The 19,372-nt window shown below is 34.5% G+C and overlaps 1 long non-coding RNA gene across 6 annotated transcripts; it reads right to left on the minus strand.

Moving 5' to 3' along the window:
- Positions 1-1,048: 1,048 nt before the first annotated feature.
- LOC127935648 (uncharacterized) lies at positions 1,049-19,328 on the minus strand. 6 transcript variants are annotated; one of them, XR_008148141.1, is made up of 17 exons: positions 19,047-19,328; positions 17,964-18,045; positions 15,786-15,846; positions 15,615-15,679; positions 15,364-15,445; positions 15,197-15,240; positions 14,974-15,076; positions 14,667-14,740; positions 14,087-14,198; positions 12,146-12,222; positions 11,893-11,980; positions 10,042-10,112; positions 9,748-9,904; positions 6,425-6,494; positions 6,224-6,341; positions 1,498-1,624; positions 1,050-1,414 (listed from the first exon to the last, which is right to left on the minus strand). It is a non-coding gene; the product is annotated as an uncharacterized LOC127935648 (long non-coding RNA). The 6 variants fall into 6 exon arrangements; XR_008148140.1 differs by having other exon boundaries at positions 1,049-1,414; positions 14,974-15,445; XR_008148142.1 differs by having other exon boundaries at positions 1,049-1,414; positions 1,498-1,637; positions 14,974-15,445.
- Between the last annotated feature and the right edge of the window lie 44 nt (positions 19,329-19,372).

A 19,372-nucleotide genomic window follows, 5' to 3' on the forward strand; every position in this document is an offset into this window, starting at 1 on the left:
GTGACATGACTTGCCTTAAAGGGATAGTTCACCCAAAAATGAAAATTCTTTCATTAATAACTCACCTTCATGTCATTCCAAACCCGTAAGCCCGTAAGATCTTTGTTCATCTTCAGAACTCAAATTAAGATATTTTTGTGAGAGCTCTCAGACCCTGCATAGACAGGAACTTAACTGTAATGTACCCAGGTCCAAAAACGTAGTAAGGGACATCGGTTAAACTGTCCATTTGACATCAGTGGCTCAAAACTACGAGAATACTTTGAGCACAAAGAAAACAAAAAATAATTAATTCAACAATTCTTCAGCCCCTTGAATTGAATAATTGAAATGTATGTTTTGTTCACTGTAGTCAGCACAAATGATATTAACCCAGGTGTTTATATTGTTTTGTCTAACCCATGTGTAATTAATAATAACAACATAGTATAATATACATAAACACACATATAAATGTATACTGCTCTATGGTTGCCTTCTGTTATTTCAGAACACAATAAATGCATGCAAGCTCCTTTAGCTGCTGAAATATATTACCGTATTGACAAGGGTGAAGCTTTCTCACGGGATATACAGAATGAATAATATTCAGTACACGCATAAACATTTATATCCACATAAACACATGTGGTTAATCTCCAGTTGAACTATAACAACACAAAATAAATGAGGTTTTCTATTAAAAATGGAATTACAACAGTGTATGTAAAGAATTGTGCAATGAGACATGCCAGTACGCTTCATGCATTTTGAATGACATGGAAATCTGCGAGACTAGCTAGTATGTAAATCTGATTTTCTAATTTCTTTCTCATGGATAGGAGGGTGAATCTCACAAAAAAATATCCAGGTTATACTTCACATCACAAAAAAAAAAAAAAAAAAAAAGAAGCCTATTATTAGACTAAATAAATTACTGTTTTCACGACAACTAAACACCCAATTTCTTCAAAATTGTCATTAGTGCAATGCAATATATATTCTTATTTTCATTCATGTAATACAGAGGGAGAATTCATGAAGAAATATATATATAATTTTTTTTCAATTATTATTATTATTTTTTGCATCACAATTTGGGGGGAAAATTATGTCACAATGCAAAAAACACAAAAATTAAAAAGACTAAAAATATTTAATAAGCTTTATTTTTCTTCACGCTAAATATATTTTCCAATCAAATATTATTTCATTTTGTGTAAAATATGATTTTTTTGACAATGTTTAGTGAAGTGCATCAGCCCATTCTTCTCTGTACCCACCTTCTCCTCTGTGTCTTTTCTGACTTTATCAGGTAGTTTTTCTGTGTAGCTGGGCTTCTGTGTAAGCAAGGGCTTGCTTGAGTTTGGAGGCCAGCGTTACTCTGCGCTGAGAGGAAAGCTCTCTGTTTGTCAGCAATAATACCATTCTGAAGCTTGACAGAGAGAGAAAGAGTCATCAGCAGTCTATATATAGACACATCGTTACTGTAGAAAGGAGAATCTTACTCTGCATTACCTGAACACTGAGATGTAAGCAGATGGAGTGATCCAGCACCCCTTACAGCACTGGCCGAAGGTGGAGGTCTAGACATTGTAGATGAAGCGCTGAGATCCAATCTGATCCTGTGCACACACCACCAACACTACAACACACAACTATTACACCTCACATGATGAAATATTTCATCTATGCTAGTATAATGACTGCACCAGAAGAACATATTGGTTGCCAGGGTCTTCTGTGTGGTTGTTAGGGCTAGGTGGTTTCTTACATGGCCAAGACTCTAAAAAATTGTTGTAGAAACAATTCTTACTCAGAAATTGTTAGTAAATCTCACATTGATTGAAACTTCTCATTTAATTACAAAGGAAACGGCAAGTAACCCTCTGAGTTGAAATTTAAGTGTAAAGACTGAAGTAGGGTTTATTAAAAGAAAAAAAAAACATATTACAATACTACTCTACAAATATAAATATACTACACCTTAGTAAAGACATTTTGGTTTACGACTTTGAAAAATCTATTTTTACAGTAAGGATATGACTCAAGATGGTAGTTCTTTCAACTTGTCTATGGGCTTTTTTTTTTTTTTTTTTTTTTTACATTTTATTGTCTGGCAGGCAAAAACACCTGATTGCTTAGAAAATAACTGCAACCCCCTCAACAAGCTGCACAATTTGAAGCTCCAAGCATCAGTGTTAAAACTATAAAAACTATTTTTTGTTAATTGATTTAAAGCCGAAATTAACTAAAATATAAATATTAAATGTTGAAATGTTGCCTTTAACACACACACACACACACACACACACACACACACACACACACACACACACACACACACACGTAATAAGTAATACAGTTTTAATTTAAGATTTTAGTTTAAGTAATAAAATTGCTAAAACTAACACAAATAAAAATACATCAACTTGATTGAGGTACTTTTAATTACAGTTAATATTATATTTTAAATTTTCATTTAACCCCTTAACTGTCACTCACATTTTTGAACATAAACTTTGTAGTGCACGATCCAAACTTAAATTTTTATAATTAATGAATGAAAACATTTTGTAACATGATATTGATGTACCATTTACATGGTAATGCAATGTCTGATTTTAAAATGAGTTTTAAAGGATGAATGTCAGTCGATATATAATTTCTGATGATTTCTAAAATGTGACAGAGAAAAAGGCAGCGAGGAAGTCTTTTTTTAACAAAGGGCATAACTCCTGTTATGATGTAGATTTTTTAGGGTGCACTCTTGTCAGAAATTAATCGATTACTTTTCCTACATCATTTTTAACAAAAAACATTGGTTAAATATATATTTGGGAGTCTTAGACCTTTCCAACGATATATAGACGGTTTCAATGGTATCAACATAAACAAACGTTAATGCGCGTGCTCGCTTTTGTGGACCTAACTTAACTTCCGGTAGACTCCAAATAGAATCAATAACAACAGCCAAGTCCCTCTAGAGTAGATATTTTTTGATAACAAACAAAATATGTTTGCTGCATGGATCAGGCGGACTTAATGAAAATGCTAATTCATTATTTGCCAACAGTAGATGTTTTAAAGCATAGACATAAAGCGCGAGAAATAGAGGTTTCCCCAATAACAGCTGTAAACAAAGCAGAGCTGGTACGCTCACACGCTGCTTTATCAGGCAAATAACATGCAAGTCTTCTTTCAGAAATACAGCGATATAAAAACACCCGTGCTTTGTTTTGATATTTAAACATATAAATGTAATGAATTATTATTATTAAACGTGCAGTACGTTACATTACTCATGTTTATTTAACGATGCCTTTTTGAAAATCGATCAGTTTTAAAATTGTGGCGAGTCTCCAAAAATAAATAAATGTATGGGAAACACATCCCGCAGCACAACCACCTGAGCCCAACTTCAGTCTACTCATCACCTTGCCTTTAACTGCGTTTGTAGATGGCACCGCAGCCAGACCAGGCGGCAAGGAACTCGACCGGAAGTTGAAGTCGGGTGGGGGCTGCCATCTTTTAGCAGAACTTCTCTTGCGTTAGCATTCCCATTGACTCCCATTCATTTTGGCGTCACTTTGACAGCGAATAACTTTACATCTGAGGCGTTTAAAGACTCCGTTTGTCCATTATTTATTTCTAAAGATACACGACAATGTATAAAGGGCTCCATTACCTTCTATGTTGCATTGTGGTTTTTGTAAAAATAGGCTAACGATTGCGTCATAACCACTCGGCCCTCTGTCGCATTACCGTACAGACAGGAGGAGAAGCTCGCAGGCAATTAACTTAATATGGCGTACTGGCGTTACATTTTAAAATATTACGCAAAATAATTAATCAGAATACTTACTCCTGCTCACTCACGACAAAAAACTCCCCGCTCAAGCTCGCCGTCTCTGCAAGATTAACGATGGCAGTTTGCACGCACAGCCACTTAGAAGATTTACATCTGGCAGACAGGTTGCTGACGTCGTCAAGCTTCATTTGAGTCTGCGCGTCAGAAACAGAAGTGCTAAAAAATGCTAAAAACGGGCTTCATTTGTCTCAATTGACTTCCAATGGGGTCACTGTGTCGATTTCTTTTACTGTCTATGAGCCAGACCCATATACACAACACAGACCGGAAGTCAACTTAGGTCCAGGCGCGTGCGCCCGATGAAACCGTCTATAGTTTGTCAAAATTAGATTAGATTTAATTGTTATATAGTGAAGTAAATGTAGGCATCCCACAGACGGGTGACAGTTAATTTAAGTTAATGTTTTAATAATTTGGTTGCATGTTGTCGTTTTTATAGCCTTTTGAATATGTCTATATAGTTTTTTATTTAATTTAATAATTTTGTATTAGTCAATTTAATGTTATTATTATTATTATTATATAATTTTAAATAACAAAATTTGTTTTAATTAATTTAATGTTTTATTTTTTGTTAAACTAAATGTTAAACTAAATTAAAACAAGAAATATTTTCTTCGGAAAACTGAAATACATTTTTTTTTTTCATTTATTTTATTATTTAGTAACAAAAACTAAACAAAAAAAAGTTTGTTTTACATTTTAGTTAAAGGTGCCATATGCAGAAATTGATGTAAAAATATCCATAACATGACCTACACGCATCAAAAGAATGAGAAGAAATAAGGGCGATGATGTCATTAAAAAAATGTCAAGTTATAGTGCTGCAGAGATATCAACCTTAATTAGCATTAGCATTACTAGCCCCCGGCCCGGCCGTGAGAGGCGGTATGCGGGCAACATAACCACCAGCCAACCTGCAACGAATACACAAATAACTCGCAGGGCGTACCTGAACCTGATGTCAATCGTGTGGAAAGTACAGCCCACTACTTTCAGTTCAGAGAAGAGAGCGGAAGTATAGCTGAAGCCCTTGGCAAGAGACCAACACCCGCTACAGGGATACAACCGCGCTCGGAATCACAAATCAAATCCGATAAGAATACCAGAGTAAACATCGGCACTGCTTTTAATCGCTGGAGACAACTGATGGACCTGAAAGAAATGAGGTTTGACTCCGAACTTGCAAGTTAGATGCTGTTAGTATTTCGCTAGAAGTTTGTTTTATATGTTTGTGTATTTGTTTTCGGGAAGTTATAACATAGAAATGTATCGAAAGCTGTTCGATAAACGTGCTAATGTTAGGGTGTCTGAGATTGTTTCAGCATCATTACCCCAGTCTTTAAAGTCACATGTTCCTTCAGAAATCATTCTTATATGCTGATTTGTATCTCAAAAAAGAGAAAAAAAGATTACTGGTTATAATTATCATTAATGTTGTGCTTTCATATTTATTGTAACGATATTATCTTTGTAATCATCGGGAAGAAGGAGGCGGGAACCGGCGCACAATCAAAACCACTTTAATATTCAAAATAAACAAAACAGCGCGTCAGCCCCTCGCGGCGACTGACGCGCACAAATAAAAGCCAAAACATAAAATAATGTCCCAGGCCTGGTCCTCTCTCGTCCTTGTGGCGAGTGGGGCGGGGCCGAGAGGCGTGGGAACGAGGAGTGAGGCCAGGTGTAGTGATTGGAGATGAGCTACACCTGCGCCCCACCGCCGGTTTTGAGTCCCACGGTCGTCACTCCAGTTTTATATCCTTCCATCTCCTACGTGGGACTCAAAACCGGCGGTGGGGCGCAGGTGTAGCTCATCTCCAATCACTACACCTGGCCTCACTCCTCGTTCCCACGCCTCTCGGCCCCGCCCCACTCGCCACATATATGTTTTAGGATTCTTTGATGAATAGAAAGTTCAAGAGAACAGCATTTATTTGAAATATAAATATTTTGTAACACTATAAATGTATTTACTATAACTTTTGATCAATTTAATGTGTCCTTGCTAAATTTTAATTTCTCTAAAAAAACCTTTGAATGACAGTGTATACATAAAAAAATCACAACAAATAGGGCACAAATCAAACAGCTGAAATTATAATCGTAATGTATATACAATTTTAAAATATATATTTAACTTTCCTTTCCATTTCTTTCCTTCTTCAAAACTCCCTCCAAAATATTTGAAGCAGGCTTACAGTAGATTTGGTGACTGACACAAGCACACCGTGAAAAGAACTGAGACTTCACCCTTCAAACTGATTTTCTGACATTTGCTCCTACAAGTCACTCTTACTGGCACTCTCCTCCTTTTTTTAATTTCGTCTGGGTTGCTTTATTGATTTAATAAAGATATATTGGCAGCTGTACCTCTGCTCATGATGTGGCTAAACTTGCATCATGCTGCGTGGCGAGGGTGAAGCGCACATCTTATTACAGACATGTCCACAGCTCAGCACACGAGACACAGACAGGATGATGTCCTCTCCTGAGACAGGGTTCGAGGAAAACATCAGCAGAGAGGTACATCTGATGGTTTAATTACAGCACTCTCTAATGAGGGAGACTTACCCTGGGCTTTATAAGAGCAGAGCGCAAACCTCAACGCGTCTGTCCCGTCTCTGGATCCCTTTGGGCAAATCTATCTTCTGCAGGAAGGACACAGGAATTGAGGTGAACTTGCTCATTTGGAAATGACTGGATCAGTGGATCAGAGTGAACCTGGAGCTGACCTGTGCCTCCATGGATCCAAGTTTCCTTCTCTGACTTCTTCTTGAAGTCTCTAACAGAGATTAACGCTCAGATGGTTTCTGGGGTTTTTTCTGACCCCAAATGACTTTTGCTCAAATTTAAAAAAAAATTCCCTTTGTCCAAATGGTATGAAACCTTCTACGGCTCTCAACACTTTCTAGATCTACAAAAAAAAAAAAAAAAAAAAAAAAAAAATTAAATTGGATTGATATCTGTTTTTATGTTAGCATGACAAAAGTTGTGACACTCGGGGTCTTCCGCAATCAAAATAAGACTAAATTCATCATCAAACTCGGAACAAAATCGACAGAAATGGCACAAATAAAGTGGCACACTTCCACCAATGCTAAAACATCCTCAATGCTAAATTATATTGCTCACAACACGCGTACACACACACACACACACACACACACATATAGAGGAATACATTTTTAAGACTATGAAAACTGTTCTCTTATCATTTGTCAAATAAATTCATCCAAAATGCAGAACCAACACAAATATAAAGTGGTGACACTGACACCAACAATGTGTACACACACACACACACACACACACAGAGAGACACACACATAAAACAACTGCTCTCTTATAATTATTTCAAAAAAATCATGCAAAATGCAGAACCACCAAAGAGGGAGTGAGAGAGAGATGACAGGATGAGAAAAAACATTTTAGCACACACACACACAAACCTGCTCCAACCCCGTCTACAGAAGTCATGCGGTTTACCATGCTTACTGCCTGCAATGCATGCTAATGTAACATTATTGAAAAACAGGAAAAAAAAAATGCTAAACTTTGACAAAAAATATTTTATTTTTGTTTTAATTGTGATTTTATAATGTTTAGATATGAATCCAACTGAATCCAACTTGTGAAAAGATATCTTTCATGTAGTCAAATAGCAAATAGCATATAGTGGAGCTCTATAGCCATCTAGTGGTTAAAGTGATTTTTATTTTTATTTTAAAACTGCATTTTTTCAAAGAATTGGTATAAATGTTACATTAAATCATTTAAAATTATCCATGTTATCCCTATGAATGAAAGTTAGAAATCTGGGTCTTTTATAAAGTAAATTTTAGATCAAATGCTGTTTTTTTGTAAAAAGCCTATTTAAATAAATATTTATTTATTTATTTATAGAAATTTAAAAGATATCATAAATCCTCCAAACACCACACAAATGTTGAGTAAAAACATTAACAGAGTAAAATTACATTTGTAAAAAAAAAACAAAAAAAAACTATTATCTTGTTACAAAATTAAATGTTATTGTCTGTGGTCTCTGGAGACCCCAAAAAACACGAGTGTGGACAGGAAACGAAGACCATCAGAGGGTTAAACCAGAATGTGACTGACAAGAAGATGAAGTCTTTTATTAATATACTGAGGATTCAGTGTTCGTAGAAAGTGAAAAGGGGAATGGAGAAATGAAACAAACAAACAAACAAACATTAAAAAGCATAGAAAGGACAAAGTCTAATGATAGTCTAATGGTTTGAAATTACAGAAGTGTATTATAAATACATTTTTACCCAAATATATTTTAGTGTTATTTAAGTATTGTTTATAATTTTTTAATAGATTTTATTTTTATAATATCAGTTTCTATTTTAATTTTATTTAATTTGGTTCATGTAAATTTATTTGATTTAGTTCTTGTAATTTTATTGTTTTGTATACATTTTGTATATATTTCTTTTGAGCATTTTATTTTAGTTTTAGTAATTTTTGTACTTCACATTAAACTTTTTTTAGCTCTCAAAGCAACATTTCTAATACTCTTTTATAGTTTAAGTTCAGGTTTTGATTGAATATTTATATTTACATTTTATTTTCATTACAGCTTTATTTTAATTAACAATTTTTTTTAAGTTTAAGTTAATAATAACACACTGGTCACACTGAATCTGTAGCCAATTATTCATAAAAAATTGCTATAAAAAGATTTGGTAACACTTTCTATGAAGCCCGTATTTATAGTGTATTATAAGGGTATTCTTAAGGCATTATAATAAATGCATAAAGCATTATATAAAAAAAACTTATAATATGTTATATCTACTCATGAATAATCATAACAACAATTATAATACATCATAATACGTACGTATTTGTGGTTATAAGTTTAAGAGAATGATTATTTATAACACTCAATGAACACCATATTAAATCTACTTCATTTACAGTATAATGGACTGTATCATATCTTAGCATTGTACAGAAAAATGGCAAGATATGAGACTTATAATACATTATAATTGTGAGAAATACAATCCATTGTAATGTTTGATGAAACATGTTCATTGTGTTATAAATCATCATACTCTTAAACACCATAACCACAAATAAGTAAATATTATAATATATTAAAACTGTTCTTATGAATATTCATGAGATGATACAACATATTATACGTTTTTTTTTTTTTTATAATGCTTTAAGAATTCATTATAATGTCTTAAGAATACCCTTATAATGTATTATAAATACGGGCTTCATAGAAAGTGTTACCAAAGATTGTTCTGTCAAAATGGAAGTTTTGAGTCCAGTAATAGTTTGCGATGTACTGATATTAAATTCTGGCAAATATAAGTCAATAATTATTGTCATGGCCCATAAACAAAGGGCTGATATTAAAATTCTATACTATTTATTTTCGAAGCTAGACAACAACAACTAAATACTAAAATAATTTGTTTAAATGCAACAAGTGAAATAAGGAAGCACAACATTATATATAATACAAATCATCTATATTAATTCTGAGATTTCCACTTACATAAAAGAATTTAAAGATTACCATTATCATTCTTATTAAATAAGTATTTTTCAAGATTAACTTTAAGTGAGTGTTAGATGAGAGCAAAGGTAATATAAATGTAAAAATAGAGTGTGCACAATTATATACTCAACATCAACAATTACTGATCAATTAAAACTCTCTGTTACTGGTTCATATGCATTGGGCTTCCCCACTATTAGCTTTGAAACATGGACCAAATATATTGATGACTCATCACATACACAGATCTCTTCCAATCAAATGCTCTCTAGAATGAGAAAGCCCCTCCCACTGATACTCCCAGAAACTGACCAGGGATATTAAGTAGTGAATAATGATCCTGACAAACTTATGACATGCCATTTAGAGTTATGAGCTCAGCAATAAGCCATCAACCCAACACGGTCAACTCTGCCCAGCATCACCATCCTGGCCACCCAGAAGAAGATGAGGTCACTTCCTGTTTCCAGAATAGAACTGGGGTAGAAGTGTTTCAAGTCTTCTGTCTGAGGATAGAGTCAGATCAAAGCAGGTTCATCTCCAGGATGTCAATAATACACAGACTTTCTATATAGATTTTTTTGTCTGGACTCTTTCGTGAGTTTATGAAGCTGATAGAAAAGTGGAGTTTAAAATGAAGAACCTGCTGAGGCCAGCTGAGCAATGCGAACGAGAAGAGACCAGAAGAGAACCGAGTATCAAGCACATCTGGGTCTGAAACACACATTTCAAAAAGACCGAATTCACCGTAGCGCAGTGAACAACCTGCATTATGGATCTACATCACTAGCTAAAAATAGTTACAAATATATCTGATTATTATTAATAATAAACAGTTACCAGGGGCTAAAATAGTGCCATAGAAGTATCATACGAGCAGCCCAAATTATTATATTTCAAGTCTTCTTCAATATAAAAATCGAGAATTCTTAACTTTTGAAGACATTGGTATGTATTATCTTGTAATATATATTTGGATTGTTGCACTCTTTTATTTTCATTTTATCGTTTAGTGATCTATGCAATGTGTGTTTACGTTGATGGTTCAATTATGGAGTTTAAACCAAAACTAAAGAATTTAGGGGTGCTTTTTGATTCAAATGTAACTTTTGAGACACATGTATAATACACTGTTAAAACCTCCCTTTTTCATCTTAGAAATATTACGTGCATTGCTGTCTTTTTCTGTTGCTGAGAAGCTGATTAACACTTGTGTTCACCAGGATTGATTACTGTAACCCCTTGTTGGCGGGGGTTTAGTGCAAAATTCGGCTGCTAGAATCCTTACTAGATGTTCAATCCTTACTAGATCATATTACTCCTGTCTTTGAGTCTTTACATTGGCTCCCTGTTAGCTTTAGGCTAGATTTTAACACTTTGATGCTTACTTACAAGGCTTTGCATGGGTTGGCATCTCAATATTTGTCTGATCTTTTAATTCCTTATCCTCCAACACGTGACCTTCGCTCATCTGAAGCTGGCCTTTTAACTGTTCCATTAACCCGTTTAAGATTGATGGGTGATAGGGCTCTTTCTTCATTAGCTCCCACTTATTGAGATTATTTACTTATTGAGATAAGACAAGCCAAAACTCTTCGCATTTTTAAATCTCGCCTTAAAACTCATTTTTTTAGGGTAGCTTTTAATTAAACATCTGATGTCTAAGACAAATTTTCCTAGAATTCCTAGAATTATTCCTAGAATGCAACAATAAAGTTAATTCTACTCTATCCATTCTGAACACATATAACAGCTTTGTGTGAAGAACTAACCAGTGTTTAGGCTATTCATTGAACACTCTCAAATCTCATTCATGTGGTTTAAATAAGTGCATTAGTAGAGTCACTAATAGATGGAAGAGAAAAAGAACCCATAAATTGGTAACATAAATTATGATTCCTATACTATACATCATAGATAATTCATTTCTTTCTTTCAATTAAATATATTGAAATACACAATACTATTAAAATGCGGTCAGAACAATTTTTTGTGTGAAAAGAAATTAATTTTATTCAGCAACTATGCATTGAACTGAAGCTAGAGATTATGGTTTATAAAGTTTTAAATATGGATATTTTTATACACAAATGCATCACTTCATTTCAGAAGGCCTTTATTAACCCCCGGAGCCATCTGGAGCACTTGTAATGATGGATGGATGCACTTTATTTTGCTTCAAAATCTCTACCTCCCATTCACTGACATTATAAGTACTGAAAGAGCCAGGACATTTTCTTAATATAACTTCAACTGTATCCATCTGAAAGAAAAAAAAAGTAATATACACCAAGGATGGCTTGAGGGTGAGTAAATCATGGGGTAATTTTAATTTTTGGGTGAACTAACCCATTAATTACATTTCAAGACACATTAAAACAGTATTACAGTTTTATATTTTTTGTATTTTTAATCAAATAAATTAAATTAATAAATGCATTATGCTGTACGTGAAGAGCCTCTCTGGCCTACAGATTTTATGTTAGTACCTCACCTCTTCTGTGTCCTTTGAGTTTGGCAGTGTCACATGATTATCTGGTATCTGATGACCCCACCAAAGCTGTCTGGAAATACACCAATCGCTGCAAAGTGGAGATATACATGACATAAAATAACTTCAAGAATATTAACAGAAGAGTGTAATTGGTCAAACATGGACATGACCCCAAATCACAAAACAGACCATTTAAAAAAATATAGCTTTGCATAAATAAAAATATTCATGGAGGGTAAATAATACGACTAACCTGCTGTTGGACAGCCAGCTCTTCTACATTTCTGTATAAAAGTGAGGAATTATCTGTACATCTCCTTCTTCCACTGCCTAAAAAGAGCATTTATGTGCATGTGAATTAACAAAATCATTAAACAGAATGATGAAATTAACAGTTAATTAACAGTTTGTCCGCTATCATTGACCAGTAACAGGAATATGTTTTCCAGTGAAGCACTCGATGAGCCACACATCTGCTGTTGCTCGAGGGAGTATTGACACACACACACTTCAACAAAACCAGCATGATGTCAATCTATCCATTTACTGTGAATGTGCATGTATGTTTGATTTGCTTCAGCATTCAAATGATTAGGGATTGTAAGATTTTCATTCATGTTTTTTAACTGTTTTCCATTTTTAAATGCAATTTATTCCTGTGATGCAAAGCTGTATTTTCAGCATCATTACTCCCTTCTTCAGTGTCACATGATCCTTCAGAAACATTGTAATATGCTGATCTGCTGCTCAAGAAACATTTCTGATTATCATCAGATTTGAAAACACTGTGAGTGATATAACAATAAGTAATATATAAATATGATTTAATTGCGAGCCTTATTATAACTATGAGAAAGACAGAGTTCCTGTGTGGTTTAACACTTCTGCACAATATCTATCTGATGCAACCACACATTTAAGTCACGCTCACTCACTTGAATTGCTTTTCTGCTCATTTCCTGACAGCACACAAACCACGGTTTCTTCAGCAAGAGTTCAATGACATCTCCAGAACGACTATGTGGGGGGAATAAAATCAAGCGAGGACAAAAGGTCAAATCACTTAACACCCTAAGAGACAGAAACGCTGCGTGCCAAATATCCATAGAAACATTCTTTTAAATATAGAGCCTCTTTACAGGTTCCTCATATACTGTAGATTTATCTTAAGACTCGAGCGGTCATGATCATTCAGCTGCTTTTGGAGATGATTTCTAATGCATATAACTGCAATTAATGATTTAACTGTCATTTAATTTACAGTGACTTGAATCCATAATATAATATAGCATGATGGTTAGCATATTTAATAATGATCTGAAAGCACATTTAGACATTTTTGGTAACATGCTGAGTTTGCACGGTTGCACATTTGGACCTGGATGGCATGTGCTTTAACTTTCTAGACTAGACTTCCCACGATTTTAGGAGGCTGAATGCGTATGAGTAGATCTCAGAGCCCTTTCGTACTCTCTGTAGTTATTGATCTTGAGATATTCCTACAGCTCGCTGACCTTCTGTAATACATACCGCTAATGCATGTGCAGAGGCCCGCAGTACAGATGCTTTGACCTTTATAAAAGTCTTTCCATTGAGACAGACCTTCAGTTTGTTCATCTCAGAGCCCTCTTACACAATCCTGAGTTATTCCTACACCTCACTGACCCCTGTGATACATACATTAGATGCCTGCAGTCTCTTTGACATTTACAAAAAAGTCTTTCCAACGTGCTAGAAAAGACTGAATGGGCTTCGTTGTGTGAATAATACAGATCGATGTTCACACCAAGGACAATAACTAGAACTATAGCTATAAATCTAAATGTGTAATCATCAATCATTTGAATACTTTTGATTCTATTCTTTGAGAATATGGAAAAACACAGCACAGCTGTAACGATAACAAAACAGTGGAATCATTTCAGAATAATTCTTCCAGCTGATGAGCGATAAAAACATTGACAGCCAACTTCATAGTACGCTTGTATTGTAATAAACAAAACTTTATTGTCCACTGGTGAAGGCACTCAAATACTAATTGTTCTTAAACAGGTCTTAAGTATTAAGTCATGTATTTTTTTTCTAACATTCGAAAAAATCTCAAGTCTTAAAGGAACACTCCACTTTTTTTTTGGTGAAAATAGGATCATTTTCCAACTTCCAAATAATAATGGTTATGTAATAATCCCTGTACCTCTAGCCACTGGCCGCAGTCTGAGGTCATGGTCCCATCTCCTCCAATCACAGTGAGGCTTGGGAGAGCAGGAAGTCAGTGTGGTCATGAGCTGGGGACACTTTAACAGCACCTATGAAGGCAAGGTTGAAAGACAGGAGCTGAGACTAAAGGTGCAGTCACAAATTTTACAGGCAAAAAATGTGCACAGTCTATTGATGTATGAAGCACGGCTCACACAGAAGTCACTTTAAAGTTAAACCTTGACCCAGCATCTTAAAGCTTTTTGCAGATTTACTGCAAGTTTTTACGAGTGAGTGAGTAGTAAAAACTTTTATGTTGAAAGAGACTGAAACAGGGTTGTAAACAAGGAAGCTATTTTTACTTTCAAAAACAGCTTGTAAAACACAGCCAACAAATGCACTGAGCAGTGCTGTCATCGGTAATCACCTTATAATAAAGGATCAGAGTCAAGTTAATATGAGCAACATTAAAACAACAACATTGGACCATTGGCTTGTAGAGCAAAAATAAAAATGTTACAATAAAAGATAGTTTTTTCCAACAGATAAAATTCCCAATGCACACATGAATGAAATACCTTTGCCAAATGTCACATCCACCATAGAGTCAGTGACAATGGGTCATAAGTGCTCTGTGTTTGCTGTGATGATCCTGATGAGAAAAGAATGAATATGGTGGGGAAAAGTGATAAAACTAAAGCTATTCAGGCATCTAAGTCACTTTTGCATGGTAGACATACTGCATACTAGATTAATCACATGTAGTATGAGTAGTACTGTAATTTGAACTTACTCCTATTTGAACACAAGTACCATCATGTAAAGTCCTATCATGAGCACAGAGTAGACAACAAACAATCCATTTAAAAACCATTGTAGCGTTACCCTTTTTTTCTAACTTTAAATCGAGGGTCATCGGGATGATCAGCAATGGCCACGTCTCCCAGCATCATCTATGGACGAGTGGTTGAAACTGCAACTTCTCCTTCTAAATATATATATATATAATAGATAAATAAATCACCTTAGAACCAAATGAAAAAAATGATATCTGGAGAAACAGAGCAAACTGAAAAAGTAATGTTTGCATGCATGCATGTGACCCTACTGTAGGAGACTCCCAAAGCAATCTTAGGAACTTTAATCCAGGCACTTAAAAAAAATAATAATTGTATGTTAAAGTGTACTTTTATCAGAGGAGAATGTATGGTCATTCTCAGAGACAAAATGCATTTTGTGCATACTGCAAGAAAACTGAGAATAGCTTTTTATTACCGGATCCATCGTAAAACAGGCTCTGCTCCAGTCAAGAGATGCACCTCGTTTTCTCAGCTGATAATAAATCTCATCCCCCTTTCTGAAAAAAAGGTGAGTTGAATTAAAATGAAAGCAGTCCTTACAGTTACCATTTGGACATAGAATAATACAATAGATGCACTAGTAGCACACATAAGCCCTAAACCACTTCAAGGCTCTGAATGAAAGGACAAAAGAAGCACAGCAAAGACAGATAGACAGAGACTTACTCATCTTTCCATCTCCAGACCTGTTTGAGGAACTGCTCCCTCATCAGCTTCCTCTCAACCACCGACTATCACACACAGACACATCACAGATCATTCTGAACAGCCAATGTTCAGACAAACTGACACCTAAGCATGCTTTTTTACCATTTAACAGAAAAAGAGATGGGATACCTGCAATCCCAGCATGTTCACAGCTGGAAGCCACAGCTCTTTGTAGCTCTGCATTCAGCGCCTGGATAAAATTATCATCTTGGATTAAGAGTCTATTTATTAAGATATTTTCAGTCTCACATGATCCTTCAGAAATCACCCGAATACGGTGATTGTATGCATATTATCTAATATTATAGTGGAAATCATGATTTATTTATTCTTTCCGGATTCTCTGATGTATAAAAGTTCAAAAGAACAGCATTTATTGGAAACAGAAATCTTTTGTAACATTATAAATGTCTTAACTGTCACTTTTAATCAATTTATTCCATCCTTGCTGAATTAAAGTATTCTTTTTTTTTATCTTACAGAAGCTAAACCTTTGAACAGTCGTGTATTTCTATATTAATTCATTTCTTAACATATGCTATTTTGTTTAGACTTTGAAGTCATGAAGTCATATATATATACAGTATTGTTCAAAATAATAGCAGTACAATGTGACTAACCAGAATAATCAAGGTTTTTCGTATATTTTTTTATTGCTACGTGGCAAACAAGTTACCAGTAGGTTCAGTAGATTCTCAGAAAACAAATGAGACCCAGCATTCATGATATGCACGCTCTTAAGGCTGTGCAATTGGGCAATTAGTTGAATTAGTTGAAAGGGGTGTGTTCAAAAAAATAGCAGTGTGGCATTCAATCACTGAGGTCATCAATTTTGTGAAGAAACAGGTGTGAATCAGGTGGCCCCTATTTAAGGATGAAGCCAACACTTGTTGAAAATGCATTTGAAAGCTGAGGAAAATGGGTCGTTCAAGACATTGTTCAGAAGAACAGCGTACTTTGATTAAAAAGTTGATTAGAGAGGGGAAAACCTATAAAGAGGTGCAAAAAATGATAGGCTGTTCAGCTAAAATGATCTCCAATGCCTTAAAATGGAGAGCAAAACCAGAGAGACGTGGAAGAAAACGGAAGACAACCATCAAAATGGATCGAAGAATAACCAGAATGGCAAAGGCTCAGCCAATGATCACCTCCAGGATGATCAAAGACAGTCTGGAGTTACCTGTAAGTACTGTGACAGTTAGAAGACGTCTGTGTGAAGCTAATCTATTTTCAAGAATCCCCCGCAAAGTCCCTCTGTTAAAAAAAAGCCATGTACAGAAGAGGTTACAATTTGCCAAAGAACACATCAACTGGCCTAAAGAGAAATGGAGGAACATTTTGTGGACTGATGAGAGTAAAATTGTTCTTTTTGGGTCCAAGGGCCACAGGCAGTTTGTGAGACGACCCCCAAACTCTGAATTCAAGCCACAGTACACAGTGAAGACAGTGAAGCATGGAGGTGCAAGCATCATGATATGGGCATGTTTCTCCTACTATGGTGTTGGGCCTATTTATCGCATACCAGGGATCATGGATCAGTTTGCATATGTTAAAATACTTGAAGAGGTCATGTTGCCCTATGCTGAAGAGGACATGCCCTTGAAATGGTTGTTTCAACAAGACAATGACCCAAAACACACTAGTAAACGGGCAAAGTCTTGGTTCCAAACCAACAAAATTAATGTTATGGAGTGGCCAGCCCAATCTCCAGACCTTAATCCAATTGAGAACTTGTGGGGTGATATCAAAAATGCTGTTTCTGAAGCAAAACCAAGAAATGTGAATGAATTGTGGAATGTTGTTAAAGAATCATGGAGTGGAATAACAGCTGAGAGGTTCCACAAATTGGTTGACTCCATGCCACACAGATGTCAAGCAGTTTTAAAAAACTGTGGTCGTACAACTAAATATTAGTTTAGTGATTCACAGGATTGCTAAATCCCAGAAAAAAAAAATGTTTGTACAAAATAGTTTTGAGTTTGTACAGTCAAAGGTAGACACTGCTATTTTTTTGAACACACCCCTTTCAACTAATTGCCCAATTGCACAGCCTTAAGAGCGTGCATATCATGAATGCTGGGTCTTGTTTGTTTTCTGACAATCTACTGAACCTACTGGTAACTTGTTTGCCACGTAGCAATAAAAAATATACTAAAAACCTTGATTATTCTGGTTAGTCACATTGTACTGCTATTATTTTGAACAAAACTGTATATATATATATATATATATAAAACTGTAACTTCTCCAGAGCATCAAAGAACAGTAACACATGACAAAACAGGAAGAGGAAAAGCATTCTGTTACCTTTCTTCTCTCCAGGTACAAGTGCAGCAGTGTATGTTATTTTCTCTTTATCTGACCAGCTCAGTCCAGGATCATTAACATGCTGCAAGGGTTAAAGTCGTGTTAAGGCTTTATGGCTTTACACTAAATGACTCATGCATTTTAATATGTATAACCCACACCACTGAGTATGGCCTTCTCCCGCACTTGTCTACATTTGGCTTTATCTGTCTTTTAAACTAAATGGTATGAACCTTTTTTTTAATTATTTAATTTGTGCATTACATTAGAAAATTTTTGTAATAAAACAGAACGAAAATTAGTAATTTATTTAGACCTTGCACCATGGTATTTTAGTAAAAAATATAGTATTTAAAATAAAAGTATTTTAGTATTAAAATATATAAAATATAAATAGCAACTAACCTGAAATAAGTAATTACTAAGTTCTAAAAATTTTAAAACTGAAAGACAAATATATATATAAAAAACATACTGTTATCGTTTTTAGTTTTTTTTTTACATTTGGAATTAGTTTTTATTGATATTTTTCACTTGCATTTGCATTTGAATTTATATATATATATATATATATATATATATATATATATATAAAAGATACATAGAAATATATATTTTTTAAACTGATGTTTTATAAAAATCAGTTGAAAAACAAACTTAAAATAATTTTCAATGTCACACTGGCAGGTAACTGAAATACGTTTAGGTTAATTAACTTCTTCAAATACTAGAAACTAAAATCGAATGAAATATTAAAAAAAAAAAGTCATATAGAAATGAAAAGTAAACAAATAAAAATTATAACAAATAAATAATACGAAAATAACACTGCTTGGAGTACCATGTACCAAATGCAATAGAACTTAGTTTAATGGTATAACGAAGCAAAACAATACATAAAATATGAAACAGTTAAATAGTGTCAAATGTGTTTGCAATGAAGGTTCGTGTTTTTGAAAATGGTATGAATACACGCAATCTGCAACTTCATGACATGCGTCTTTTATAGTATACACATCTAAAAATATGATCAGAGAAATGCTGAGTATAAAAAAGACAAATAAAAGGTATAAACCAATGTACCTTCGCTCAGTGTGTGCTGTCACAGTCACAGACATATTGTGGATACGGCAGTGATTTTTCACAATAATATTTTTATGTTTAAAATTCCTTTTGACTTAAAAGGTTTTGATAAAAACCGCAGATAAGTGACTAATAAAAAACTGCAAATAATGCAAATAATCAAAATTGCACTGGATTGTACTTGGATTATACTTCCGCTGTTTCCTATCGGATAGTTTTTAAAGGAGCACTCAGCGGCTGCGTCTCAAGATCTGTCGAGCTCACTATCTAGACAGCATTAGTGCGCATCAAGGGTGCGTTGCGCGTTACGAGATCGGTGCGTTTGT

The sequence above is a fragment of the Carassius gibelio genome, chromosome A19 (genome assembly GCF_023724105.1).
Source record: "Carassius gibelio isolate Cgi1373 ecotype wild population from Czech Republic chromosome A19, carGib1.2-hapl.c, whole genome shotgun sequence".
NCBI lineage: Eukaryota > Metazoa > Chordata > Actinopteri > Cypriniformes > Cyprinidae > Carassius > Carassius gibelio.